Genomic DNA, 27,641 nt, shown 5'->3' with positions numbered 1-27,641 from the left:
AAAAGGCTAATTAGAAAAAATTCCAATACTTTTCCTAGCTTGTTTCCATCAATGTTAGAAAACCTGTTTGCCCACTGACTGAGGAATTGTTTCCACTGCTTTTACTGTACAAGTCACAAAACTAATTTCATGATGGTTCTCTTGGAAGTATTTACTACAAACAGCAAATACCCATTATCCTTGAACTATGTATTGTTCTGTTTAATTTACTTTGGTATAGATGCATGATTTAGAAATACATCTCTCTCTTTTGAAAGCTACTCTAAATATAAGTTTATTTCTCATTGACAGAAGTTCCAATGACCTTGTTTACAAAGATCCCACAAGTCTATATTTTGTAAGGCAGCATAAGAGCCCTAATTCCCTGCCTTAAAAACTAGCATTCTCAAATGATGTGAAAAATGTCCACTTAAAAATGTAGATCTACTCATGTGAGTAAACTTATTCACAAACTCAAGTGTCCTGTTCTACCATCACATATCTTCATTAAAGTTGTGGCTAAATCCCATCCAACTTGGAAAAAATCTAAGGTGTGCCATTAACAAAATGGAGACTTAAGAATGATTGTCATGGCCAGCAATAACAACAAACTGATTACCATGCTGAGCTTCATAATAGCATTTCCCTTTCTTTTCATTACTGGAATTATAATAAACAGATAAATTACATCCACACATACACAAACAGCTAGGTAAGCATGGCTGAAAAAGTCAGAAAATCACTTTATCAGGGGAGTGATTGGATCTCAAAGGATAACAGAAATTATGTACAGTAAAAGCAATAGCTCATGCATGACTTATAGTGATCAGGAGAGGCAGGAGGCAACAGAATAAAGCTTCAGATACCTCAGAGTTTTTCATATTATTGCAATTGTATCCTGCCGTGTTACTTATTACTTCTTTAAAATACTAAATGAAGGGAAAGTATTTTTTTCAGTGTTGTTTAACTCTGAAAAATCATCACACCTCCCCAATAACTTTAACACCCTCCCCCCTTTTATTTTTTTTAATTAGTCGGAAGGAGTGAAGGAATAAAGGCGAAAATAATAAGTGGAAAGATGAGGGAAAGGCAGCAACGGTCTGAGAAGGAGTTCATGCAGTGAGTCAGACAAGTTGCAGAGGTGAAGGACAGGCCCCCAAAACATCAGAGCCTGTCCTCTGCCCCATCTCTCTCTGCAGAGCTGCCTGTCCCTGTGCAAGGGAAGGGACCAGGTGCCCAGACACCAGGTGCCACCAATCCTGCCATCACTCAGCCAGCACTGTGGAGGTCAGGGCTGCTCAGCACCCCAGAGGCAGACCCCAAAGGGGGTTTCCCCCAAGATCTGTACAATATTTGGCAGAAGGGTCCCAGAAATGGGTGTGGGACCCCCCTTGCCCAAGGAGACTATAATCCACATGGACAAACAATGGACAAGGGCACCCTGGAGCCTCACTGAAGGGAAAAGGTCAAGTCTTCTGGTCAGTGCACTATAATAAGCCAGTTATCTACACTTTCACCAGATGGGTTTAAGCTAAACTCATGCAAAATCAGTATTTTCCCCCTAATGCAACAGCTTCTGCTCAGCACAGGTTTGAAATCTGTGCTGTGAAGGGAGGGGAGTCCATTCCCACAAACTCTTATCTCAGACTGGTGCCTCTTTTCTAAACTGCCGTGGAGTTTTTAAAGTCTACAAAACTTAGCATGTGACCACGTGAAATGTTCAATATCACACCATGTGCTGTTAGTTTCAAGTTCATCCTTTGAGCTGCCACAGACAGGTTTAGGGGAAGCTGTCTGGGTTTTACACTCCTAGATTTTACTGCTCCTTCACTTCGGGCTTTAAATATGAGCTGATGGCTACTGTGCACAGTATCTTAACTTCTTCATTTTATTATACAGTATTACTCTGGTGAAGTGATAAATGCAAAGCAAGGCATGACTGAGTGACCAAAGTACTGGGTTGGGACTACCTAAGCCACCAGATCCACAGGAGTGTGCCAGCAGTGTCAAACCAGCTCTTCTGCCTCAGATAAATTAAGCTCCACGTAAACTACTATATGGGGTCTTTCACACTTGTCTTTGGAAAGAACTTGTTCATATGGCCAAATCTCTTACCACTTTTAATTTTTTTTTTGCAAGAGAAACATTTATTTTAGTGCTCTTGCTTCAAGTGTCACAGCCATATGTTATTTTGTAGAAAGCTGTAGGTTTCCTTTATCTGGACTACTACAGACCTGGGCTTGGCACCTTGACATACAGCAGGCCCCATGCTGAGAATCAAGTGGGTACTAAAGTCTACAGGTATTTCCTTTACTTTATACTCAGGGTTTGTGGAAGTTTTGCTCATTTCTTCTCATTTAGCAGAACAGAAAGCTCTGACTACCATCACCATCTCCCCTTAATATGCAGTTATGACTGAAAACAGGAGATCCAGAAAAACAATTAGCAAGCAGTCTAATTGCAACTGATACATGAAATGCCAGGAGATGAGTGGCATCAGGAACGAAAATATGTGTTTCATAAATTCTAGTTTTTAATTCAGGGATTTGTTTGTTCTTTGCTGATGAAAAATCACAGCTAAGGGAACTAGGCACAAAAATCTTGCTACTGAACAACAAAAGAGCTAAATTAGCTATTGAGTACCCATTGCCAAGGGCAATACATTCAACAGAGGATATGATAATGACAGATGAATCCTCACTAAACTCTCACTCTGCAAAATAAATGTACAGTGTCTTAGATAGTTTCACTCATGCTCGAGTCACCTTCCTTCCACAGCAGCTGCTTGCAGCTCTGCCAGTGAAAGCCAATAGAGGTATGGTTTCCTGTCATTAATATGACAGAATCCCTCCAGTTTTCAGCTGACAGCACTGGATTTTTATGGCTGTTCATGCCGTTTTCTTTCCTGCTCCTCCTTTGTATTTATTTTTTTCCCTGGGAGCTTCATTCTCTTCCTTTCCTTGTTTCCCCTATTACTATCCCTTGAGCCAACACAGATTCCTACCCCTTCTCCATCCCTTTTTCACCTTTCTCAAAGGTTGTTTTTTGTTCCAGACAACAACAGAAATGAGGCAATGACAGCACAAGGTGACTTCATTCAGTCCAGCATCTTTCAAACAGATCCAAAACACAATCTGGTGATGAGCAACACAATTTCAGCACTAAGAAACAAGAAAAGACTGGTCGGAGTGGGTAAGACTCATTCCTGAGTACTCAAAAGCCCTGCAGGAGGACAAGTTTGTGAACCTTGTGGTGGTGGGTCCTCCTGGAAGAGTTGATTTTCCATGAAGTGAGAAGCTCAGGTAATCCATAGCTGCCCTAACTGCATCCTCAAATGGACATTTCTGCTGTCAGTCCTTGTTGTCAGGGATCCAGCATCTATCAGCCACTATCAGCCAAAAAATGCCATCCATTATGTACATGGAAACACCATAAATTTAACCTGTCTCCTTGTTTTTGCTTGGGATGTAAAAGTCCTGAAGCTGCTTGTGAGCTTGGCATGGGGACTTGTTATAAAAACACAACATCGAGGTCATCCTCACACTGGCACAAACTTTGTTGCCTTTCTCACAAGCACAGCCCCAACCACAGCCATGCCCCCATGGAGCAATTACTCACTGTGCTCCAAGATTCAAATCAAACTTTCCCTTTAAGCTAAGCAAGCACATTCTTAACAAAGCCATCAAACCTGTCAACATGCTTGCTAATTATTAGGAAATAAAACCATGGCCCATGCTCCCAGGATTCTGAAATTACCAGAGACCAATAGGAAGATCCATCAGGAAGTGCATGAAGGTACCTTTGTTAACGTTCTTTTTATTCCTGCATCAAATTCATTTTGTTTAGAAAGAATATTTCTCCTTATTTTCTTTTGCCAGATAAGCCCAGAACTGGGGAGCTTTTTTAACAAGGGCTAGCAAACAATGTAGAGCTTTGGAAAGAAACCATGTTTAGACAGGCAAACCACGGATAACAGCGATATTGTGTGTGTCAGGCAAGAGAAAGGAGGGACTACAAACTAATAATGACAGGGCTATTTATTACTGAATAACCAGCCTCTAATTTTAGAAACATAAGATCTCCTATTTTCTATTGTTCATTTTAATTAGTATTTTCCCTAAATAGCCTCCCTCTTCCTATATGCTATTTATACAATTGCAGAGAAAATATAAAGTACATGCAATGTTAGCAGAATGGCAACAAAACATGCTGTGAGTGGTATGGGAGCTGTGCATTGTCTGCAGCAGGGACAATCCAGGGAATGATTTTGTCTTTTGCAACAGGACATTTTTATTTCCTCGTAGAGAAAATATTTGACCTTGAGGATCCCACCATAGCACCCCATCCCACAGACAGAGTTACATGAAGTACTTGAACCCTGTAAATAGGGTGAAGTAGGTAAATATTTCTGTGAAGAACAGCCTGGAGCAGCTGGAAGGATCAGCCCTGAAGTGGGCTCTCTCTCTTTAAAATTCTTTTAGTTTTTTTTCCTTACCAAGCTGACAAAATGCTTGGCAGTGGCTCAGAGGCTGGTGCACTGCAAGATATCCTGCCTTGCTGTTTCCTTGCACTTCCCTCATCTGCTGTAACCACTTGTTTCTTGACATAAGTAGGTGAGAAACCTGTGATTTAATATGCAGGGGCCCTCAGCTACGCCCTTCACTCACACGACGAAGGGCATTTGGCAAAGGGATATTTTCATCATGGGCAGGCAGGGTTTGTTTACCCTCAGAGTACCTAAATATGATATTCAGAATGATGCTGTATTTCTCCTTTTTTTTTTTTCCTGTAGGATGGCACAAAATTTTCTGCCTGGCAGCAAAGAAGTCAAACAACCATAAAAATGGCTGCACTGGGCAAAAGTCCTTCTCAGCCTGGGTCTGCCTCCACCTCCAGACACAAGTAGATGCCTGGGCAGTAAACAGTGACAGGTCAAGCTTAAATAAAACTTCTTCCCTTAAATAATATTTAACTCTGGTTTTCAGTCATGTGCAATTTCCTTCTTTTAACAGCAATCTGTGGATTCCTCCTCTAAGAACTTGACCAGTCTCCACCTGGACTCATGGAAACCCTTTCTGCAAGGAGCTTCTCATATGCAAAAATCCTACAAAATTTTTGTATGCTTGAACTCAACTCTGCTAAATTATTTTGATCTTCACCTATGAGGCTCTTGCATACAGGGACTTGAGAGCAGATTTTCTTTTGACTAGAGCACATATTTTCTAGGCATTCTCCAAAAGTTCCAATACCCTCACTCTTATTAGTGCTAACTTAAAATCCAAAATAAAGGAAAGTAAAGGAAACAAAAGTGGCAAATCTAAAGGTGAACACAAAAAAGTTCAAACTGGCTTCCTATAGGAAAGTGGTGCTGCAGGGTTTGTGTGCCTCTGCTCATTTGTGCCATCTCCCCACCACACACAGCATTTCCATGGGGAATGCATGTGTATTTGACACTATCAGCTCTAACAAATAGGAATGGGAAAGGTGCATTTTGTTCTAAATGCAGGGGCTCTGAAAAAAGGGTCCAGTTAGAACCAAATTATACAGATCAATGTAAAATGCTACTTGTTTCTGAAAAGGATTCAAACTCAAATATTTAAATTTAGTTCATCTCCAAGTACTATAAATGCATATCCCAGGAGGGGAAAACAAATAAATAAGCGAAATCTGTAAGAGCAGAGTAGATTTCAGCATAGAAGACAAGGGAAAACGGGTTTAAACTGAAAGAAAAGAAATTTAGAATAATGTGAGGAAGAAATTCTTCCCTGGCACAGGGTGCCCAGAGAAGCTGTGGCTGCCCCAGCCCTGGAAGTGTCCAAGGACAGGTTGAATGGGGCTTGGAACAACCTGGGATAGTGGAAGGTGTCCCTGCCCATGGCAGGGGGTGGAACAAGATGATCTTTAGTGCCCCTTCCACCCCAAACCATTCTGTACTTCTGGGATGGAATATTCTTCCCTGGCTGCTCAACCCCCAGGACCCCCGTGCCTGCCTGCACCCCTGAGGGTTTTCAAGAGAGCATTTCGCACCGCCAGGACCAACTGCAGTTGGCTGCTCCTCCCAAAGTGACAGGAAAGCAGAGAAAGGCAGTCCATGCTGGGATGTTTTGCCCTTGGGCAGGACTGAAGCTCGTATGAGGACTCAGGCATTTCCTTCATTGACAGACTCGCTTCAGCCCTCGCCAAAAGTGCAGTGAGAGAGCTGGCAAAAACCAGCTGAAATTCAGTTTCTGTTGTGTTGTGCCATGATCCTCCACGAACTATTGGTGCCAAGTTTTAAGCAACTCCATGTGCAGCGTTTTGTAAATCACTTCCAGATATGCAAATAGCATCATTAAAACATTTGCATATACCCGTAAGTTTCTGCTTCAGGTCCATATGCCCAGGCTGTAGGAGAGGGCAAAAAATAACACCTCAGCATGGCATGAGGCAGGTACATGCATGGAGGGCGGGGAGCAATGGGAGCAGGGAGGTGCAGAATGTCCCTGGAAGCCCTGTGAGAGCTGCTCCAGGAGCCCCAGGAGCTAAAACCTATTTTGCAAAGGAGAAAAATGCAAAATACACCCCCCTCTGCTCTAGGCAAGGAGCAACTGGCCTGAGTGAATGGTCTGTGACATCTGCAGTAATGGGGACACCTGTCCACAGACTTGCACAAAGGTGGGGATTTTTAACCACTTATCCCACTCACTTTAATACTTTCCCACTCTGCAAGCCCTTGTAGCATCAAGGCTTCCTAAGCTAGTGACATGCAGCACCAAAACTTGAGAAGTGTGTTTGGAGGAAGAAGAAAACCACCCATGTGCAATCTGGAGAGTCATTGCAGGGGTACAGACCACAGGGACCTCTGGGGAAGTGAGGACTGCGGTGGCTTAGCTTTAAGAAAACAAGTCAGGCAGGGCATTGGAGAGCAGAGTCAAACACAGAAAAAGCTGCTGCAAAGAACAGGGTGGAATCTATTTTCCCTGCCCATGGCAGAGAGGAGAGGCAGTAATAGGATTAAATTGAAGGAAGAAAGATTAAGGTTAAACATTAGGGAAAATTACCGAACAATGAGGCTAAGGAAGCACTAGAATAGATTGCTTGGGGAGGATGGAGAGACTGACCCTGGAGGTCTTAAATAGATTAGACAAGTGTCCATCAGATATGACAAGTACAGGTGGTAGTGCCTTAAGGTGGAGAGAGGGGGAAGATGGGACTGATACCTGTCCTGCAGCCTGGGGAAACAGGCAACACACAAATCGTATCTATCATATCCCAACCTGCAAAACTATTTTAAATAACATTTTTAAACTACTAAAAGTCAAAATTGTAGCCCTCCTGGGGGAAAAAAACCCAAACATCACATACATTTTACTCATAATGCTCTTCTAATTGTATCAGCCCTGATTTTAGTCTTCACTGGTTTAGGTTTTTGTATCATCAGTCATGCTCTGATGAAATCACTGGGATTTCTCAAAGCTATATAAAGGTAATTTTGAAAGATTCCAGTTTATAACAGGAACATTTTCATTATTACTTTTCCTAAAAGGAAAAGTATCAGGAAAAGAAATAATTTCATTGACTAATGCAACTGGATTTTTTTTTTCATGTTCCCCCTCAGTTATCTTCAATAAACACCAGTTGCATACTTCATTCACTGAAGTCATGAAATATAAAAACAAGTTGAAACTGCCAAATTATTTGTTGAAAAGCTATCTTTTAACCCAGCTCTATAATGAAATGCAAATACTCATCCTGTAAACCCTTCAACACATGCCTAAATCCATAACAACTACAATTACCTGGTCATAATGCCATATCCCTAAATTTTCTTTAACATGCATATTTGACAAAACAAAGTGGGCAAACCCACAGTCCAGAAAAGGCAAACCAAACTGCACTGCATTTGTTCACAGAAAAAAACCCCCAAACTTTTCCAGCTTCTTATTCTCCCCAATTCCAGAGCTGTTGCAGAGCTGAGTATTACTGGCCATATTTTTGAAGGATAAACCAAGCATGTGCAGCTCACCCCGTCCCACACAAGGAAGCCGAGTCTGGAGAAGAAGCTGTCCGAGATTTTGGATGTGTTTAATTCAATGAGAATTTTCCATCCACTCCCATGAAGCCAAGTTTTCTCCCCAGATCTGCTGTTGCTCCAACAAGTGAGGCGTGCTGTCATGTGGCTTCCCTTACTCAGACATACAGACCTAACACAGATGAGTCTATTTATGGATGATTAGAAATAAATCTACAGAACAGAGTCCTAGAAAAAAGTAGAGAAGAGATTTGCCAGTGCAAACAGGTGCAGAACGTCGTCTGGAGGGGACCTGTGCTGCAAAATGAAGCATTTTACAGGATGGTATTTGAGATAAAAGTGTAAAACAGTTTACACTTTAAGTGTAAATGATCAAAGAATCCAAACAGGCTAGTGAGGCTAATTTGTGGCTTGGACATCCACATGGAAAACACCGTCAGGTTTACTGCAATCCTAGTTAAACGAGCAGTGACTGGCATGGCTTCTGCAGACCACCACTCCTGCCTGTGCAGAAAGCACTGAGCATACATTGGTTTCTTTACACAAAATCACTTTTATTGTTCAATTATAACAACTGAACTAATAAGATATAAACAGACACAAAATTCACACTGCCAGCTTCATAAACAAATCTTTGCCCTTGGCCACAAATCATCCACAAAAGCAGCACTCCTGCCTGGCACTAGCTCATTCACAGTAGCCTGTTGAAGGAAACCTTTCTAACACCTTGCGTTAAAGAACATCTGCTCAAAACCAAACCATTGCCCTCAGAATAATAAGCCCACAACTGCCAAGGTGAAGATCCCAGCCCACTGCCTCGTGGCAGCATTTCTGCCCAGGGGGCACACTCTGTAGACAGGCACATTTTTCTTAAGAGTCCCAGACAATGGGAAGGTGCATAAGTGATAACATGCCAAGAAAGATAAGGCTGAATTCTGAAGGAGGGGATTTCAGAAAGCTGGGCATCCCCCTTCTCTATCCCTGCAAGAACAGGGAAAAGTGCACAGCCCCCCAGCTGACCTGCCATACCTCTCCTCTTTAATCAGACCAAAATATTTAAACAAGGGCATAGCAAAAAAGCATCATTAAAAAAGCAGGGCACACTAATTCTTGAACAAAAATACATAATTCATAACGAAAGTTCCCAGTTTGTCAAAAACCTTAAATTCCTAATGCTCCAAATTCTTTGTGAGCTGTGTCCTATATGACAGGTTCAATATGACACATCCCTGCAGGCCAGCACAGCCTTCTGCCTGCACTAACAGGTCTAGTGGATAGCAAAAGGGACTTAGGATTGGCCTTTTAAAAGAAAACACGATTCAGATTACTCATCTAAGAGGACTAGTTATGCAAGTTTCTGTGTCAAAAGAGTTTCTGGAGAAAGAGTGATCTGTGAAAACAACATTATAATTTGTTCTCCAATTAAAGTAACTGTAGGAGTAGGCATGTTCTGTTAGAGCTTGGTTTTGGTAGGAAACATGGTCAGCTAGCAGAAGAGTTGGCTGTGAAGGTCTGACCAAGCCATTCCAAAGCTGGTATAATGTGCAAATAGTCTATAGGAAACTTTTATACATATTCCTGACTGATTCCTTCACTGAGAAGTAAACATTCAGATCCTGAGGTGTTTGCTAGTGCTTGGCAGGGGGGAAATAACAGTGTTGTGCTGGTTTTAAAAGAATCAACAGATTGTCATTGTGTGCAGAATGGAACCACCACTGCTGCATCTCTGTGGTGTGACAGAGAGGAAAAAAAGCAAGTGTCAGATATCCAGTCAGGATATGGACCATCTTCAGGGTTCAGCTTGCCTTTGATTGCAGAAAGAAACAAAACATGGGCCCTTGAGAGTGATAAAGTAAAACATGATAAAAATGAAACGAGATGAATCACTGAAGACCTCATAGAAAAAGATACCAGAACAGGTGGCCATCCAAAGCTATGGAAAGATGAATTTCCAGCATGGAAAAAAGTGCTAAGTGAAGCATAACTATACCAGGAAAAAAATTTTATTAGAAACAGATTTGTTAAAATAAAAACCACCCCAAACTATTTTAAAAACCAGTTTTCAACAGTGCTGCAAACATCTCAAAAGTTTAAAAGGATGATTCTTCTTATCCTCCATATATTATCATATCATTTGCACAGAATAAAGACCCATCAGTTTAATTATACAGCTAAAGACAGGTGGTTGTTGTTGTTTGCTTTGATGGTGATGCACTGCAACAGTAAACAGGCCTGTTATTTCTATATTAGCATATGGGTTCTTTCTTTGATGATACAACACCTGTGGTTACAGTGTATGTTGAACCGGCGAAAATACCTCCTGGAAACATCTCCACAGACTTAAGATTTCAAATTTAGAACAACAAAAGCCCTGCTTGAGTCCCCTGTTGTTGGAAGGAACAGCAATTAATTATCAAAAAAGGAACCAAAACATTACCATCAATCCTGCTGACAAGAGGTGCTGGTGGTTGCAGTGGACAGGGACAATTATGCACATATCACGGGGCTACAGACAACTTCTGAATTACAATTACACCAGGAAAATAACTACAAATACCACAGATGAATACCACTGAAAAACATTATCAGGACTGGCTTGAAACATGTGTTGTACTGGTGCTGGGGGGAAATAAAACATACCCCAACTTTGGAAGAGGTGCCTGTCCAGGCAAAATACATGTTTAAAAATTCCACGTTTCTGCAACCTGTGCAAAGAAAACACACCCCCCAAAAAAATCTTATGCTACAGTAACTATTTTTATTTAAGATATTTAGCATCAAATGTTGCTAATATTACTAATATTTAGTAAGAAAGTGTCCAGTTAGAATTTTTTCAAGTGCAAGTAGAAGAAATGCACCCTTGAAGGTTTTTCTGATGGAGGTAGTCACGACCATGCTGATGAATTCATCAAAAGAGGATGATCAAAGGGACTTTGCAAGATGTGCTTCAGCTTGAGCAGGCATCACTAGGGTAGATGGGCAGGCCAAGACAGCTCATCATCTACATCATTCTCAGACTCTCTTACTGGCAATGCCATTTGCCCAGGATTCTCTTCATATAAGCTCATTGTGAAAAATAGAGGTAGAAGAACAAGGAAAATAAAATCAAAGCAGAGAAATTATAAACTGGGAAAAAAAACCCTTTCCTTTGAGGTGGACCCTGAAATAAGACACTGTGTGTTATTTTCGTATCAATATTTAATATCAAGTAGGATACATGTCCTGGGTGTTTGCTATAATGGGTTAAATTGTCTTTAGAAAGGGGTAGAGGAGATGGCAAATGCCAACTGAGCACACCTGTAAGAAGAATTGAAGTGCCCTGGCCCTTCTTGGTATTAAAAAACCTTGGGTGAGCAGAAAAATTAGTAAAGAACAATCTGTACACAGGAAATGGGGAAGAAATAAAGAGGGATAAAATTGGAAGGCGATAATTAAAGAGATGTTAAGAAATCCTATAAATATAGATTCAAAGATGGAAAATTCAGCAAACAAACTTCAGTAGTTGGCATTTCTTATTCTCAGTCCAGGTTTCTTTCCATCAGTGGATCTCAAAGCAGTTTACAAATATTAACTGATGAAATTTGTTCTTCTGCCAAGTTCCCATTGACAAAAATCACATCTGTTAATGCAACTAAGTAATGGAATATAGTTTTAGTCATGAAGATTTGAAAAGCATTTGGATGTTCAGTGTCAAAATATCATCTCTAAAGTTTTCTAAAGTAGCTGGCCTGGGAAGGGAAGGTTTTCAGGCTGCTCTTAACATGTACAATTTCCATCAGCAGGGAGTTTTTAGCAATCCTCCAGTGTCCCAGTAAAAAAAGTACTGATCAGTGAGAATAACTACATGACACAGACCTAATGGTGCTTTAATTCAGTCCTTACTTGTTAGATATGAAGTAGCTGAGCCTGGAATTACAGAATGCTTTAGGTTCCTTGGTTACATCCTCATCTGCTGTAAATTGGCATCTTTAGTGATTTCAACAGGGTTCTAATACTTTATTCCAGTTGAATAACAGGGCAAATATCACTTATGAATGTCCCCACTGTGGTCTCATAGCACACAAAATTTAAAAGTCACTCTATTTTACATAGCCACTGTTAAAACAACAAAAAAGACACAATATAGCCTAGAGTGGCGTAATAGCATTCTGTGATTCTGCTATCTTGACATCGTTTACCACTTCTACTACAACCTCTTTTTTTCTTTGCCATGTTCCAATTCTTCCAGAAAATAAAATCTATAATATGTAATAATTTAGAATTAATATCTTGATTCCCTAGATCCTTTAATGAATTCAAATGCACCTAGGGAATCCAACCAAAGACATCTGTTCATGAATAGTGAGAATTATTACCAAGTCCTGGTGGAGACGGCAAGATGCCATCTCTTCCTGAAGTACCTCCCAGCTGAGAAATCAGCTGTCTCCTGGCTGAATTTCCCTGTGTCAAGGTTTTACCGTGTTATGTCTCTTGGGATTACTTACTAACAAGAGCTCCCTCCCAAACTTTTACAACCCCCAGAAAGAAGGAAGACGAGCCTGGCATTCTTTTGTTGTCCAACTACACCTGCATAGTACCTTTACCATATAAAATAATGATGGCCTCAATTAATACTAATTACTACTCCAAACTTTCACAAATCCCTTTTTAATCATCTTTGGGTTTAACTGATTTACCCTAAACCCCTCTGACTGCCAAAAAATTAACATTTCATTAGACAAATCATAACCTACTCCCTATTCTCCAAAATCCAACCCATCTGGAAATATTCTACCTCATCAAATGTCAGACTTGCACAGTATAATGGGAAACTATTTTTATTTAAAAACCACACATACATACACATAGCAAGTGTGATGCATCTATACTTATAGATGCAGATCCAGAAATATCACCACACCCACATCCCACCCACCACTCACTACATTCCAGAAGATGTCCACTGCCTTTACCAGTTACCATCTTACTTCTTCCTCACTCTTTGCAAATCTTCTCTCCCCCTTCCAAACATCCATCAGAGATTAATTTACCTCTACTGTCAGAAATGTAAACCATCAGCAGCTTGTTATATTGAAGAGGTTAAATGAAACATTTGACATGACTTGTGTTTAAAATCCATCTTTAGCTGATGGGATGTCATCAGCTAGAAAATGTGTAATCAGGAGAGCAGACCTGAAAGTCTGAAAAGTCAGAGAATGCAAAGTTCTGCTGGAGGCTTTTCTTTCCTCTTTTTTTTTTTTCCTTTAATTTAACAAGTTCTAAAATATATTTTCTATTTTTGGCTTCAAGTGTGGCTATGGTCTGAACAGTGACTGTGTAAAAATGGCACCTTCCTACTCAAAAGATCTGCTCCTTCTATGCATTCTGAGAAAAAAAAAAATAAAGCTGCTTCAGAAAAACTATGGACCCAATCTCCAGATGGATAATCAAGGTATGGGAATGCAACATCCATTCGAGACCTGCCCCTTCGTTTTCCTGCTTTGTAATTTGTTGGGCCCACATAAATAATACACATAGAGATGCATATGTTTTAATCGTTCTCTAAATTGTCAGTTTGTCTTTTGTTGGTTCATTTTTGCCTTTTACAAGTTCCTGTTTGCAGCTGTCAACAGCACATCTGGTGGTACAGGAGATATGGGACAGTTACAGCATGTTTTGTTCACATCCAGCATTACCCACCAGGCTGAGGAGCATCTCTTGTGCCTTCCAGCACCCAAAGTGCTCAGACTCACATAGCCATGGGGGTTTTACCCAAATTCTGCTTGAAATCCTATTATCTGACCATGCATCTTGGCTGGACCTTTACGTCCCAAACGCCTGTCTCAGACCAGTCTTGTGGACAAAAGGTTGAGGAACAAACTGCGGTGAGCTTCTCTACCTTCAGGTCACAGTCCAAACAATACAGCACGTGCACCTACCCCCTCAGCATCAACATCCCTCTGCATCCCTCACACTGATAAGATCGTACATGAAGGAAGATGATCATGCAGGAGGGCACTGCAGGGCCACAGAGACCGGTGTATCTGCTTTTGTATCTTCTTTACCCTCAGTTTGCAAAGCCCCTTATTTTAACTCAGTCCACAGCGGTCCTTATGAAGACACTGAGGGCCCTGTTTCACAGTCAATAGTACAATTCTGTGGGCTCACACTTACCAAACACCAACTCGTCACATCTCCCCACTCCAGGAGCTCTCCCTGCACAATTTCTAAAGAACCAGCGAGACACAGCAACCACAGAATCCCAAAAGACCAGTTCCCGTTGATTCCCAGACTACAGCCATCATTTAACTCCTGCACCAGCTTCTCCCTGACACCACTGGCTCACAGCCAAATCACCTCCAATTCATCCCCTGACCTGTGAAGCACAGATTTGGGATGTTCAACCCCTGTTTGATATTGTACATGTTCTGATCTGTTCAGTGTTTTTTCATGTTTTCTGACTCACTTTTATCCATAGTACTTTCATTCCCCACTAAATTATCCCAATGCATTTCATTAAAATATCTCATCATCAGAGGTATTATTCTCCACTTTCTACCTCTTTTACCTCGTGTGGATTGATTAAATCAGCATGATGGTAGCTGAGTAGTGTTTAGGACTCAGTGTGACCACATCTGATTTGTTCATAAAGGATTTTCCTTTCTCTGGATGCCAGGGGGGTGCAACTTGATGTTCACTTATTAGTGCCTTTTCTATTTAGAAAATCAGTTACTGAAATTGTTCCAGGTTAGTTTGTTTAATCAAAAGCACCCGATAAAATTAACACAATATTGACAGAGAGAGAACTTTAAACTCTGCAACTGTGCCAGTATTAGCTGCTCCAAGGTAATTCTTGCAGTCTCGTTCTAACTTGTGGCAAACTTGGGATAATAATACCTTAATAATAATAATACCTTAAATTTATACAGCAGTTGTTCTCCAGAACTATCCAAAGGCACTTTAGTGACTATATATAGTCATTACTTCACCTACCACCAAACTGCGGCTACCTTAGGATGGAACAAAGCACTCCCAGCTCCCTGCATCTTTTAGAGTGGGATTGCAAAAGACAGAGAAATTGTCCTTTCAGGTAAGCAGTTAAGTACACAGAGGGCTGATCTCCAGGAGAACATTCACAGGACAGCTTGCCCCAGTCCTGGGCAGTGTTTCCATGCTTGGTTAGATGCCCCAAGTGCCTGGGGTATTTGTGTTTTCTATGTACATAAAATACCTGTGTCTCTCTTAGTGGGGATGTCTCAACCTGCAGCAAACCCATGAAGGGAGGATAGTACCCAGAAGACTAAATTACACCTCAAAGCCCTTAGAATGGATCTATTTTCCATCTTGTCAGTCCACAAAGCCATGGCTTCCCGATATTTGCAATTCCAAATTTTCTGTGTGTTCAGTTATTTGCATGGTAATTTGCACCAGAATTTGAGCCTTTCACCATGTGCTTGTCACTAACTGCCTTGCTGATAAAAGTGGGAAGATTTCATCTTGTTCCTAAGTCCCTGCTTGCAAAAATACCTCTTTTTCTGCATGCAAACAGCAGAATTTGTTGAGTGAGAAGCCTTATTTCTACATGTGCTCTTCTCTCTCTCTCTCTCCCGCCCGCCACAGTCCCTACATGGCTACTCGGTTTCTTGGCTACAGCAGCCACCAGCAAGTTAACAACATGTCCCCCTACATGCTTGGCGAGGCTCCACGACGTATCTGCTGGCCCATTCTCTTGCTTGAGAAATGCTAAAAAGCATTGCTGGCATTTACATGTCTCATTGCTGCGCTGCCATCGGCCCAAACACTCCTCCTTCCCTTCCTTTCCTTTCCCTTCCCTTCCTTTCCCTCTCACCAGGTACCCAAGCAGCAGGAGCAGATGATGAGCATCCTAACCCGGCCTCGTGTGGTAATTCCAGCCTCGGGATTGAACGGCCAGGCTTGCTGGAAGCCTGCTTCTGGATACAGGGATTTGCAGAGTAGAAGGGTGGCCTGTGGTGGAGAGACCTGTGGCAAAAATATGGGATGCGCCATGATTTCCAGCACTGGCAACTGGTGATCTGCCACAAGAAACTGCTTCAGCCATATGGTCTCACTCCAGAAATAAACTCATTACACCAGATAAATACTGTTTCTGGGCATAGTGGAAGCATTTATCCTCTCTGGAAAGATGCAACATGCCTCGGGACATGGCAAGAAGCCTGGGATGAGATGACCCAGCTGTTCCTACCAAGTGGTGACACCCTGAGCTGGTTGGTCCTTGTAAAATCTCCAGTTCCTGTTGCCTCCCCACAACCAGAAGGTCTTGCTGCCTAAACCTTAATCCCATTTGGATGTGGGCAACCAATGGAGCTGGAGCAAGGCTGTATTTAGCCTTTTATGGTCAGACTGAGCCAGAGAACAGCCTACTTAAGGCATCTTTCCCCACAATTGAGGCACACGCAATTAGATGACGGCAACAGCATTACAGCATTGGGAAAATGCTTGATCAGAGCTCTCATACCTGTTGGAGCAAAGTCCCCATGGGATGTTTACAAATGGTTTGTCAAAGCAGAGCCCTAAGCATTCACATGGTACCCTTTGGAGACACCGCCAGCACCAGTTCAGGTGATGGCTGCATTGGTAATACACAATTTTCGCACTTTTGTGTTCTGTGGAGTGTGTGAGGTGGCACCAGACTCTGGTGGCATTGGGTCCCACAGAGGTGCTATGATGTTGGCAGCGAGCTGTGAGTGTCACTGCAGGGCCAGCACTTCCTCCGAACGGAGCGGGACCTGGATGATTAACTCTTAAAGGAAGGCTGCATTGTGCTCCGAGGTAATTTTACTCTGGCATTGATTTGAGGTGCAATTTGAAATTCATGACAATCTATGTAAACGTGCTTTTGACACTGAAGAGACACACAGTGCGGATTATGCGTGACATCTTAAGAGCACACAGATTTTTTCATAAATACTTATACAGTGTCTGCCTTTTAGACATCCTGGACATTCTCAGCTCTCAGATTACATCCATCACATTTTAAATAACCCCCATGATTATATCAATACAAAAGAATTTAGTTTGGCTTCTAATTCTATCTGCAGATTTAATAATCTTCTCTGTGTAAATGTAGCAGAGAATAAGATATTTAAGGGTCACAGGTACTGATCGTCCATCTTTTAAAGTGGGAAATGTAAGAGGAAATGGAAATGGTGAGGAGGGGAAAGGAAATGCTGGACAAAGGAGGAGAACGCAGCACTCCCTCCCTTTATTTTCCCCATGCATTGATAAGGCTGCTTGACCACAATGTGGACACCGGTGATATTCTGCTGTTTCTTAACACAGGATGGCCTCCCAAATGTCAATAAAACAGCCATGGAGAATTAGGGACAGACAGTGATGTCCTAAAGCAGACAGTGTGCTGACACTGTAGATAACCCTAAAGGGGTTAAATCCAAAACGAGTTAGAGAAAGAGGCTCTTTCATGAGTGAGATAAATATGACTAATGCACTTTTACTAGAGACAGTTAAAAATAAAACCTTAAAGAAGAAAAACCTGCATTCATTTTACCCGACAGACACTATTATTTCTAGATATTTCAGATTCATTTGCAACTTAGGAAAATTGCGGCTGGGGGAAAAAAAAAAAAATGTTAGCAATCCCATTTACAAGCAGAAATTCTACTGTGTTGAGTCATAAACTGCCCCCTTGCCTCAGCTGTATTCGGCTCCGGAGTTAAATCTATCCTCGTGCTCTTTCCTCACCTCATTTAGCAGTGGGGATATCTCTTGGATTAATTAGAGCAATCCTCTCACTCAGTAACAACCAATTGTTTCCTGGTCAACCATTCTGCGTAATTGTTTTCTTTGATCCATACAGAGTCAGGTTATTTTTTACGCGCAACTATCGCGGCCGCCCCCGGGGCGCTGCGCGGGGCGCGGAGCCGGGCGCGGGGCCGCTTCTCGGCTTTGCACCGTTCGGCGATGCCGGCAGAGGGCAGCCAAGCAGGAATAATCCCAGCCGAGCAGGGATACTGGCTCCAGGTATTTCTCAGATCGAACAATTGGCCTCAACACCCTTTTTGTTTCTATCCCCCTCTCCAGTTTTTCCCTCCCCTCTCTCCCTTCCCGACACGCGCATCCCTGGCAGGGCAGCTCGCTGCTTCCTCACCCTGCTCTCTCCACCTGAAGGAGAGGCACTGCACTGGCCAGATAACTGGTGAGATTTTTGAAAGGCATGTTTACTAGAGGAAAAAACCCTCCATCCTGGAAAAGTGACCACCAGAGTGGTAACTGGTGTTTGCACAAGCTTCCAGTCTTACCGCGTGATCTTGTTCTAACGAACAGCAGGAATAAAGCCGTGCTTTTTGTCTTCAAATTATAACAGCAAACAAAGGCAAATGTGTTTTGCAGTGGAAGAACTGCTAGCTAAATCCTCACAGGAGGGCTAAGACCTAGGGGTCAATCTCGAAAACATTCATTCATGGAAACCGTGAGGCTTCTATGACCATCCTTCATGAGCTTAACATGGATATCTTCTACAGATATTTATAAATACCAACATATATATATAATATATGTAAACACAAAATTTCTTAATACTTCTTACTAAATAAAAATTTCTAATTCCTTAAAATTTGTGTGTGCATATGTATTTATAGTTGCTTGGATCCTTTTAAGGACATGTTTCCTTTTTTAATGAAAAATCATACTTGAAATAGGATTTCAGCCATCAGGAAAGAATGTGACATAAACAAGAGCAAAATAACGCCCAAACATCATCTATCTTAGGGAAAAAGCATTCAGACTACTCCCAGGAAGGTACAGGGATCAAGCTAAAAGGCTCTAAACTTCTGGGAATGTTCAGCATAGTTAGGAGCCAATGTGTATTCCAAACTATTTCACTTCATTATTGCTTTTGAAAATTCCTTACTCTTCCCTCCAGCTTGAATAAAAAATAAGTTAAAAAGTTTTTTTAAAAATTGGTTTGAGCAACCAGTTGTTTAAGAGTATAAACATGACCAAGATGCTCACTTTAAGTTGGACCTTTTACTCCCTCCTGACCACAATTTCCTCCTGCTGTCAAAGCTTGAAAGCATGGGAGGGACAATAGGGATGCTGCTGGATCTCCTGTTCTCCAAGGCCAGATCCTGTTCCCTTTCTCGTCCCTGCAGCCTGGGAAGCAGAGCAGGGCCAGGATGTGTCCCATGATAAGCTGCCCTGGCTTGGGTCCAGCCTCAGCCAACAACTTCCACCTCTTCGCAAGATTTCTGCTCCCCAGGCTTCTTCTGGCCCTGTGGTCCTGTCCCATCATTTTTTCTTTAGTCAACCAGACCCAGCCCTTGGTTCTCCTTGGGATGTGTTTGAAGGCACTAAGGGTTTTTGGGGAACAACAACAAGACCTCACCTCTAATCCTGTTTGAAAGTGTCACCTATCAGGATGTGGAAATTGAGGCATTCACAACCTCTCCATGGGGAGGGACCCCCCCCACCCCTCCTGCAACCCACAGAAGCAGAGATGGGCCGTCATCACCCCTCAAATACCAGCCATGGATGTGGCCCTGGTCTTGCAACACCACAAAGTTATTTCAAATTATATTTTTGGAGATAATATCTACGAGTTTTAGGTTACTTTACAGTCCATCACTAGGTGCATCCCTCTATCAGCTTGCAAAGGACAGTGGTTGTTTTCTCCTTTTTATAAGCAGCAGGCAACGCTACTGTCAAAAGAATGTTTTTATAGTAGTGGAAATAATCAGTGCAAGGCTAGTTTTTAAAACCTGCTCCTAAAGTGCTTGGAACATTAAACAATTATTTATGAACACTTGAAACATTAGCTGTTCCACTTGAAACCATTGGCAGGGCTTTAATAACAGCCCAAGCAATGCTCTGGAAGCAACACCAAGGACTCTCGCTAGTCACAAACCCTTTATTTCATTTTTAAAGCTGCTGTTACTGTGCACCAAAATTAAAAGGTTTATCACTATGATTAAAACAAAATCTCATCACCAGCATGAACATCTATTCCCTTCAATGCTCCACTGAGACATTCCCTTCATTTTTTGACTGTTTGGCATGCCTTTGCTTTCCCTTTGCTTCTTCCTAAAACTAGTTCTTCCCAGGGAAAGCTTGACTGGGGCACTGCCTGCCCTCTCTCCCAGGATTTGGGTGTATTTTCACATCAAGGAGGCCAATTGACACCAGGTTAAATAGATTTTCTAATCAGGATTGCAAACTCTTTGATAATGCAAGTACCCTAAACTTTTACTAAAATAAAACTCTTTCTGGTAAGAGAGGAAAAGGGGAATTCAATGACAGATTTCTCAGCATAGACCACATTTACTGAAGTTTGCAGGTATGCTTGTTCCTGCAGCCCATGTTGCCCAGGGAAACAAAAGCATTCAACCTTCTTAATTTAATTTATTAACATCAAGATGTTCCAACCCAAAGCAGAATCCCATTACATGGGCTGCAGCACAGGCACATGGTCCCACTGCTAGGATGGCACCTTTGAAGAGACAGGAAAGTAAGAGGCTTTCTCGCTTTGCAGTGAGGAAATCAAGGTGCAAAGAGACTGAGATACAGTTAGGGAGGGGCTGCCTGTCCCCTGGAAGGGAAACCCAGTCCTTCATCAACCTACCTGTGCTCCTGGGTCTGGTACTTCCAAGCAATACACACCCCAAATTGAACCCATCCTCTATCCAGCATCCTAAACCTGCCCTACACAAAGACCCAAGGAGGGAGACATTTCACAACCCCCTTTTAAATTTAAACTCATATTTCAGTTAAACAGTTTTTGTCCAGAATGTGAAAAAGCCCTGGCCCTGCTCCTGGGAGAACACAGCAGACATTGCTCAGCTGTAGCCAAGTACCCAACAGGGCTCCTTTGTCATTCCTCATCTTGTGGCTATGATGTTGATCTAAACAATTAGATTTATTGATTAATTTTTACACAGAGGAGGATGGAGGCAGGCAGGGGGCACTAAGGTGTTTCCCACCTTGACACAAAGTTGTGGCTGTTCAGTGGAGGAATCAAGCAGTGGTCACATGTGTGATAAACCCAAGCCTTACCAGAAAGGCCACTTTCTAGTGGATGGAAGGGAAAGCAGGCAGCATGGTGTTAAGAAATAACTGAGGCAGAAAAAGCAGCATAAAGAATCTGAAAGACATGAATGCCTGAGGAAATGCAGATTTTGGGGAATCTGTGAGTAAACAGGCATATGACTGACTGAGCCAAAATATATACAGGATTTCACAATATTTAAATCATGGATCTTTGTGTTCTTAAAAATAAATTAAAACTATACCAATGCTTACACATGGGGATCTGACGCACGCTGGGTGCTACCAAACCTGCAGCCAAGGGCCTCATCCTGCAGCCTCCACAGGGGCAGGGCTGGGAGCTGTGCACAGCCCCCAGGGAGCTCACACCGACTCCAGTGGCAGCAGAGGCAAACCAGTGGTGAGTGGCTTTAATCTCCCACATGAAGAGCCCTAACAGCATCTGAGAGTCACACAACAGAACGTGCATTATCTGCCGTGGACCCTGTGCCCTCTTTTTAAGGCGGCTGTTAACTTGGGGAAGGTACTGTGCCAAAGAAGCGGAAAAATGATTTGATCACATTCAGTGATATTGCTGAGAGCAACAGGGAAAGACATTTGAAAAGTGGCTTGCAGTCATTTATATACCTCCTTCCACATGTTAACCATTTTTACTTTCAATAACCATGCACCAGTGCTCTTGCTGCATTACCTTATAACTCCTTTTCTTCTTTATGGTCCTTTGTGGACACATTTTCACCTGTTTAAATCTCTGCATATCTACTAGGAAAAAAATGAGAGACATACACACAGGTACTCTGTCCTGAGTTATAAATATATTAGGGACATACAAATGTCATCACAGCCCTCAAATGCAGCTTCACTGGCTCCCACTACGGAGACACATCATTACCTGCTAGAAATGCACCAGCCAAAATCTGGGAGTGTTTCTAGGACTGCTGCTTCTCTTTCACCCAGGTAATTTCTTACTCAGTGTGTCTTGATCTTATTAAAAGAGCTATTCCTTCCTTTACAACTCTTTGCTGCTCTGCTAGTTTTCCCTAAAGGGATGTAAAGCCTGCTTTGCTTGTATTGACAAAGCAAGAGTAATTATCTTGTCGCAATTCCGGAGCAGAAATCTTGGACTTACAGGGCTGCCAGCAACTTCTGAAAACTTACCAGAAGTTTGGCCACCTAGATCAAGGGCAACACTCTCGTAAACCATGCATTTGCCAACAAAAGACAGACAGCTACCCGTGTTTCATCTCTCTTCCTATCTTAGGTCCACTCACTCCTCCTCTCTAAACTCCTCTGTCATCTCCTGGAGGTGTTGGACCCAGCTCATCTTGCTCATCCCTGACACAATTATATGAATAACAGAAGTATCTGCAAAACCCCTAAGGCTCTTAGTCACCTGCCATTATTCTTGTTGACTTGGAAGAGATTTTGGATCCTCCCTGAATTATATTTTCAGAAAGATTTTGACCCTTCTCTAGACACCTGTGATCACCATATGTTCAGGAGGGCTCAGCATCTGGAAATGTTGGCTTTTTGGGAGTGTGGCTGAAACTGCCACTCCTGGAGATGCTGACTCTTGTGATGGTCTCTACCCCAGCTTTAGACATGGAAAAGGAAGTGGATAGATCTGGAACAGGTTCAGATTGAAAAGGCAGCTTACAGATCATGTAGGACTCTTCCCAGGTGCCTCTGAGTTCCCTGGTACACACATCTTATGCAAGGTACTTCTGAGTTTAAAGATACTCCTTTTAAGATGGCAAACAGCATCCCACTGCATTTTCATGATGTCTCTCTCATCACACTCTCACATTGGGTAGAAACATTGCTTCAGATTTCAGCAAACCTTCAGAAAAACACCTTGAAAAAAGGGGATGGATTCTTTAGCATTTTCTGTATCCTTTCTGATGCAATTCCTGCAAGCAGATAAAGCTGGGAAATCCTTGCACCTATGAGCAGTCCAGTTAGAAGAGCTGAGATCTATGCAGACATTGAAAACATTGGGTAAAGCTTGGGTGAAGCATCTAGACAGCAGCCAGAACCACCTTCTGTCTCCTCAAGTTCCATGTCCTTAGCACTGCCTTCAGTAGAAGATTTTTCTGAAGGGATGGACTGAAAATGCATACAAGTGGCTGTGCAGCAAATAGCTTTATCAATGATTTCATTTGCAGTCTAGAAATACCAAACAGCTTTGCAGTTCAAACTGTTAACACACAATCTCAGACCCGGGGAACTTGCCACTTAGAACTGAAAGTATGTGACAAAGAAAAGGAATTAATAAGATGCTCAGGGTGAAGATGTAGAGAATAAATTTAAATTAATCTATATTTTAGGACCCCAAGCTCTAGCTGTGGTTCATCTCTTTCCCAGTTATTGATCAAGTTGCAACTTACTAGTTCTTTATGAAGGAGACAAGACCATTATACTACTACGAATGCTTGAGAAATCAAAATATCACCAGCATATGAAGTAGTTGGATTTCCAGTTATGAAACACACGTTTGACTCCTGAGAATGCTGGAGGCTGAATAAAGGTTAAAAACTCAGAAATAATATTGTTCCTGCAACTTTTGCAAAAATCTTTGAGAGATGAATTTAGCAATATGTGGCTTTTAATGGTGTTACATTAAACAGCAGGATTTCCATATGGCGTGAATCTGCTGAATTGTATCGAAGATGGGGATTTTGTTCCAAATTTCTATGGCATTCTGTGATTGTGTCATTAGATACCCGCAAGCCTTTGCTACAATGAAGAGTACAGAATGTGCCAAGTAAAACAATCTTGAGTGTGCCTTCCAAGGGAAAATACTGAGACTAACGTTTAAAATTCCCCAGCCCCATTTTCTTTGAAACGCAGCGAGTTCTTTTTGTTAGAAAAGGGTTAAATGGAAATGTGTCATTTTCATAATAATAATGTGTTTTATATTGAAATTTGTTCTTCGCGTCTTTTCTTTTCAGTATAAGTGTTGGTGTGTATGAGTGATATGAGGATAAGTTTGTGAGGGCAATTACCCATTATTGTTGAGTAGCTGAGTAGTCCCCTGAGCAAACTCATGCATAATTTGTTTGTTCATAAGATACTGTAGAGCTGAGGCTGCAGTATCTTCTATGCCCCAGCTTATGGGAAAATGGAAGCATTTTCCCACTACTCTGCATTTCTTACCCTATTGTTTGAACTCTGATCATCCTTCTTGCCCCTCTATTATGGGCACCTTCGCTGAATAGGAATCACATATCAAGAGGGTAAAGGTCAGAAATACATCATATAAAAGGGGAAACAGCAAATTCCTTTTACAAGATTCATTATGATAATCATGTCCAAATATATTATTAGAAGCATTAAAGAAATCCTTTTCTAATTTATTTTTGTGCCTCTTACTATCTGCATATCCCTGTTATCTAGGAGAAACAGTGTGGTCTGCAAAGTTGAGGTTACAAACGTGCAGTGGTCTTGGGATAGACAGGACTGGCTTGAGATACAACTTCAATGTTAAACAATTTTCCACTTTTTAAAAAATTCTAATCTTTCCTTACATGGTTTTCTCCTCTTACAGCTCTCTCTTCCTTTATCTGTGAGAAGACTTGCCCTTTTCCTCAGGTAGCAGCATCCCTATTACCTCCTTCCCCTGCACACACTACAGCAGTGATTTCTTGCTTTACTGATCAGCTCTTGTGCAGCTTCACCCTGGAGAAGCCCCACAATTCAAATGTTGCTGTCTGCAGCCCTTCTACTCTAAAGAGCTGCACACATTTAACATCAGGCTGTCTGGGCAATGTGTTTTGTTATTAAAATTGCTGTAATAGGAATGTGAGCTTTTCAAAGTGATTCATAAGTGCACTAAGACAACTGTGTGCCTTCATTTGCAAGGGTTTTCCACCCACCTTTTTTTGTTTTTAAGCCAAGCCAGTTCTATCCTGTACCACAAGGAGGGAGGCAGGCTGATAAACAAGACATCTTAATAGGAGATACAGGTATTTTTGTTGAGACATCAGTTTCTTACAGGAGTTAACACTTACTGCTACCAAAAGCCCCCCCACTTATTTTTGCACAGGGGTCACAAATTTTTTATCAGTAGCTGTTCAGAAGTTGGAGACAGCACCAGAAGAAGAAACAGGGATGTACCAAACTGTGTGCCTATTTGGCATGCCATGCCATTATTTTGGAAACTTCCAGTTTAGGACAGAGACATTTAAAGGGTTTCTACTAATGCTGCTAAGACATGTCATATAAAAACCACACCTACAATTTTTGGAGTACATTTCACTAGTTCCATAACTGATTTGGGGTGAGGTTTTCACAAGAGACTAGATTTACAAAACCAGCAGAAAATTTAACCCTAGGTTTATCCTTCTTTCGGAGCCTTACTAGGCCAACACAAAGCACTAGACAATCCCAGAGTTATGTTTTCCTGTTTGGACAAAGAATTATCATTTAAAATGAATTATATTTATATTCCACCTGTACCAAGCACTTTTTTTTCATGACAAAATGCTTCTTTCTGAAAGTAATAGTACAAACAGGACAATGAAGCATCAATATCCAGATGTCAAAATTATGTATTTTCAAATTGTTTTAAATAAGACAACTGATTGGAGAAGATCCTCATTTCTTCATTAGATGCTTTATGAGCATTCCCTCCTATTGGTAAAGCAGATCAGAATCTAGTTGAAGCAAGATCATAGTATCTCTAATATAATTTGCATCAAGTCCTAATGCTTCAGTTTAGAAGAAATGCTGGACCAAAAATGATGCATCTGTCCCTATGTAGCTCTCCTTGGGGAAGTCCAGCATAAGGCATTTGTCAAAGCATTTCTCAAACTCACTCACACCTGGACAGAATGAGCTGAAAATTGAACAACATAATTCCATATAAGAAAGAGAAAAAAATCCATTATGTGCCTGAATTCAGTTATCAGCCTCTGCTTGTAACTTATGAAGACACACTACGTATCCTCGTTCTAGCTCCAGAGAAATTAAATACTCCAAGAAGTTCCAATGTAGGACTCTCAGACTCACTTTTTCCTCATGAAATTTCCCAATAAATACATTGGGGTTCCAGAGGGATTTAGATGACAAAGGCAGTCATTAATTTTGGTACAAACTTTGGGCCATCCCTCCAAGACTTTATGACACCTTCCTTCACACATGGAACTCTGCCACCAGAGCTTTTATCTCCTCTTTTGCTCTGGCTCGTGTTATTAGTACCAGAAATGCTGTTTGGATGGAAAGAGGAAATGGAGGTATAGCTAATTTCTTAAAAGGTGAGGCCATTAATCCTATCAGAGGAATATTTGGATTTCAAGAATGTAGATCCTCTCAAGTTGGTGGCTCTCAGTTATGGATGAGCCTGAGCACACAGTCTCTGAAGCCAGTTCCATCACTGCACAGCCCTCGGGTGCAAGGTGAAGTCTTTGTGAAAAGGATTATAAAAAAGATAAAATATATTTAAAAAAAAAATATCCTGGGAACACATGGCACACCCAGTACTGCTGTAAGAATAGCCTATACTGGACAAGACTTATCATCATAAATGGGGAGGGGAGTGGTTAAGAAAGTAGGAGATTGTAGAACCTGATGTATTTGAAAAGCAGTTTCAGTGGTGTTGATCTTCTGGGGTCAGGGCAGCCTGTCTGTGACCCAAGAAAAACTGCCCCTCCTTGAGGTTGGCATCAGCCGACCATGAGCTGCCAATATCAAATGTCAATATAGTTATGGGTAGGAAAATATAAAACACATTGGTCACAGATAACAAAGCAACTTGTGCCAAGAACTGAGAGATCCATTGAGATCACCAGCAAGGAACAGGGAAGTGGTGGGACAAAAAGGCCTTAAACAGCTAATTAACTACTGAGAAAATGTACATTTTTCCCCCACCATCCTCTGGTGACCCTAAAAATGATTCTGGGAAGGGACCTGATCTTTTCTTCAAAAGGAAGTCAGTAAAAGAGCTATACTGCATTTTGTGTTTCTCATGACCATAGCTCTCTAAGGCTTTGTATTTCTTGGGACAGCAAATTTACTGACAGAAGAACAGACCCTGAAGTTCATAAGACCATCCTGTTCATTGTCCCTTCAGCTTTTCTTTTCATTCTCATAGAGTTTTAATTTAAATTAAATACTCAACAGCCTGAAAACAGACATGGCGCTAGTTATGATCGTCCTCAGGTGTCTATAGGGGATTTACACAGATCCCTCATAAAACAAAGGACTGACCCTTTCTTTTCAAGGTAGCTGGTACTTGCAATACCACATTTTAGCTCTAAATCATTATTAGTTACTTGAATTTTTAGTGTACTTTAGTGCAATCTTTATCATCACAAGTCTCAGAGAGTGAAAGGAACACACTCCAAAATACATGCTATGAAGAACTGTTACTGGGGAAAAGAAAAATGTTTAGATCACATCGCTCAAAGCCACATCTAAGGACTACAAATTTCTGTGCAATGGCTCCAGGGGCTAAACAGCAGCAGGACCATCCTGACATAGAAGATGTAGTATCTGAAAACTTGAAAGTAGCTCTTGGTGTCCAAGACAGTTCTAGTCCTCAGCAAGAACTCATAAGAGCTGAGAAGACACTGGGGAATCACTTAGAAAATATGACTTGCAGTTAAGCCCTTGATCAATCAGTGTAGGAAAAGGA

The 27,641-nt window shown here is 41.6% G+C and overlaps 1 long non-coding RNA gene across 8 annotated transcripts in view; it reads right to left on the bottom strand.

The window, feature by feature from the left end:
• Positions 1 to 27,641, bottom strand: part of LOC138117682 (uncharacterized) — a 165,817-nt gene that overhangs the window by 101,638 nt on the left and 36,538 nt on the right. Inside the window, exon 4 of one of the 8 annotated variants that reach the window (XR_011154779.1) lies at positions 12,965 to 15,970. The exons of 6 other annotated variants lie outside the window; for them this stretch is intronic. This is a non-coding gene — a long non-coding RNA (uncharacterized lncRNA). Of the gene's footprint in view, positions 1 to 12,964; positions 15,971 to 19,910; positions 23,249 to 27,641 lie in introns of those variants that run through there. One more of the 8 variants, XR_011154781.1, reaches the window with a different exon arrangement.

The sequence above is a fragment of the Aphelocoma coerulescens genome, chromosome 12, assembly GCF_041296385.1.
Source record: "Aphelocoma coerulescens isolate FSJ_1873_10779 chromosome 12, UR_Acoe_1.0, whole genome shotgun sequence".
NCBI classification, from domain to species: Eukaryota; Metazoa; Chordata; class Aves; order Passeriformes; family Corvidae; genus Aphelocoma; species Aphelocoma coerulescens.
Note: the sequence above shows the minus strand (reverse complement) of the source record. Positions and strands in the feature narration are given on the sequence as shown.